This window comes from Aethalodelphis obliquidens, unplaced genomic scaffold, assembly GCF_003676395.1.
Source record: "Aethalodelphis obliquidens isolate GAN/ISIS:26980383/991018 unplaced genomic scaffold, ASM367639v1 scaffold2732, whole genome shotgun sequence".
NCBI classification, from domain to species: Eukaryota; Metazoa; Chordata; class Mammalia; order Artiodactyla; family Delphinidae; genus Aethalodelphis; species Aethalodelphis obliquidens.
The window spans coordinates 1-2878 of NW_020840635.1; the positions used below are offsets into that span (position 1 = coordinate 1).

General features: G+C 41.6%; 1 pseudogene across 1 annotated transcript; it reads left to right on the plus strand.

The window, feature by feature from the left end:
* Positions 1-6: 6 nt before the first annotated feature.
* On the plus strand, positions 7-2343 carry LOC113617206 (UDP-N-acetylglucosamine--peptide N-acetylglucosaminyltransferase 110 kDa subunit pseudogene; annotated as a pseudogene). The gene has a single exon (XR_003431548.1). The product of XR_003431548.1 is annotated as a UDP-N-acetylglucosamine--peptide N-acetylglucosaminyltransferase 110 kDa subunit pseudogene (transcript).
* The last annotated feature ends 535 nt before the right edge of the window (positions 2344-2878 follow it).

The following is a 2878-nucleotide window of genomic DNA, read 5'->3' on the forward strand; positions in this document are numbered from 1 at the left end:
TAGGATACGTGAGTTCTGACTTTGGGAATCATCCTACTTCTCATCTTATGCAGTCTATTCCAGGCATGCACAATCCTGATAAATTTGAGGTATTCTGTTATGCCCTGAGCCCAGATGATGGCACAAACTTCCGAGCGAAGGTGATGGCAGAAGCCCATCATTTCATTGATCTTTCTCAGATTCCATGCAATGGGAAAGCAGCTGATCGCATCCATCAAGATGGTATACACATCCTTGTAAATATGAATGGTTATACCAGGGGTGCTCGAAATGAACTCTTTGCTCTCAGGCCAGCTCCTATTCAGGCAATGTGGCTGGGCTACCCTGGGACCAGTGGCGTGCTTTTCATGGATTATATCATCACTGATCAGGAAACTTCACCTGCTGAAGTTGCTGAGCAGTATTCTGAGAAACTGGCTTATATGCCCCATACTTTCTTTATTGGTGATCATGCTAATATGTTCCCTCACCTGAAGAAGAAAGCAGTCATCGATTTTCAGTCCAATGGGCACATTTATGACAATCGGATTGTGCTGAATGGCATCGACCTCAAAGCATTTCTTGATAGTCTCCCAGATGTGCAGATTGTCAAGATGAAATGTCCTGATGGAGGAGACAACGCAGACAGCAGTAATACAGCTCTTAATATGCCTGTCATTCCTATGAATACTATTGCAGAGGCAGTTATTGAAATGATTAACAGAGGACAAATTCAGATAACAATTAATGGATTCAGTCTTAGCAATGGACTGGCAACTACCCAGATCAACATTAAGGCTGCCACTGGAGAGGAGGTTCCCCGTACCATTATTGTAACCACACGTTCTCAGTACGGGTTACCGGAAGATGCCATTGTGTACTGTAACTTTAATCAGTTATATAAACTTGACCCATCTACTTTGCAGATGTGGGCAAATATTCTGAAGCGTGTTCCCAATAGTGTACTGTGGCTGTTGCGTTTTCCAGCAGTAGGAGAACCTAATATTCAACAGTATGCACAAAATATGGGCCTTCCCCAGAAGTGTATCATTTTTTCACCTGTTGCTCCTAAAGAGGAACATGTTCGGAGAGGCCAGCTGGCTGATGTCTGCTTGGACACTCCACTCTGTAATGGACACACCACAGGGATGGATGTCCTTTGGTCAGGGACACCCGTGGTGACTATGCCAGGAGAGACTCTTGCTTCCCGAGTTGCAGCTTCCCAGCTCACTTGTTTAGGCTGTCTTGAGCTTATTGCTCAAAATAGACAAGAATATGAAGACATAGCTGTGAAACTGGGAACTGATCTAGAATACCTGAAGAAACTTCGTGGCAAAGTCTGGAAGCAGAGAACATCTAGCCCTCTGTTCAACACCAAACAATACACAATGGACCTAGAGTGGCTCTATCTACAGATGTGGGAGCATTACGCAGCTGGCAACAAACCTGATCACATGATTAAGCCTGTTGAAGTCACTGAGTCGGCCTAAATAATGACTGTGTGCACAGGAGAATTACCGTGTACCTGAGCCTCAACCTTCTGGGGGAAAGGGAACTACTTTTTCCTTATCTATACAATACCATGCTGCAGATGGGTGACAGACAATGATAAGAAATAGCACAGCCAGACTTGCTTCCTGCATGATCATGATCACGATAGGGAGAGACACAAGAGATGGGAAACTGCTGTTCCACAAGGAGTCTCCATAGAATTTTGCAGCAGCCAGGTGTCTGGAAGGTCTGGAAGGTAAGTCTGGAAGGTCTGATCTCCCTTGGTCTTCCATGGGATGGATGGTTAGTGTGGAAGGGAGATAGAGATTGCCCAGCCGTTTTGTGATTAGCATGGATTGATTGAGTCTTCTGAATTAATATTTTTCTTTATATTTTGGGTATTGGAGCTTTTAAAAATGTTTGGTTTCAGGTATTTTTATTCATGTGAAGTGTGGATGATTCTCTTGAGATAAGCTTTTAAGCTAAAATATTCCTTGTTTTAGTTTCTGAACTCTACAGATAAATGGGGACTTTGCTGGTGTAGTCTTTTTATAGGTTTTATAAACCACTTGAGCCTATATCAGTCATTTAAGTTTCTGACATAATGTTTGGAACTATCAGTGCTCTGTTGGTTTATAGATGATGGCTTAAATTCTTTTCCTGGTCCATTTCCTTCTTCCTTCCCCCCAACTTTAAAAATTCTCCTGTAACTTGGCTAACAAAAGACCAAGTCTGATTCAAAACCTCCCAGAGTGTTTCTCTTAACCGCATCATCTGGTGCCAAATGAAGATTCTTAGGAGTGATTATTAATTCTGAAGGGCACAGTTGTGGTACTGTCACTGATGATAATAATAATGGATGTTTGGCCTAGAGTGTTGACCTATTTTACCAGTGTTTTACTGTTGACTGCCCCTCTATGCTGCTTCCAAAAGTGATAGTGTGTGTTAAGATTTTTACTTTCATTTCTAAAGTTTGTTTTTTTTTTAGTGAGTCCTGTTCTTCCTTTTTCTTTCAGCAGAAATGAAATCCCAGGTAAGTATAAGTACTCAAATATTTTATCAGTAAGTCACAGTTATCTCCAGTACATTAAATAACTTTCATCAAAAAACACGTTATAGGTAAAAAGCTCTGAAGGACCAGCTATGTATATGATAATTATGTTTCAGACTTTCTACGGTATTATATATAGTAACATGTCTTCTGGACGTGGTCTTGAAGTCTTTATGGATCCAGCCTCAGTAGTGGCGAACTGCACTGCTACTTGGTTTGGAGTACAAATTAGACCTTAGCCCTCCTGGAGGTTGAGTTTTTGGTATTGAAAACCATAGGAATGAAATTATTGTATTTCAACAAAGGATCGAGGGCTTGAGGCTTAAACAAGGCAACATATGTGTGGGAAGCAGTCAG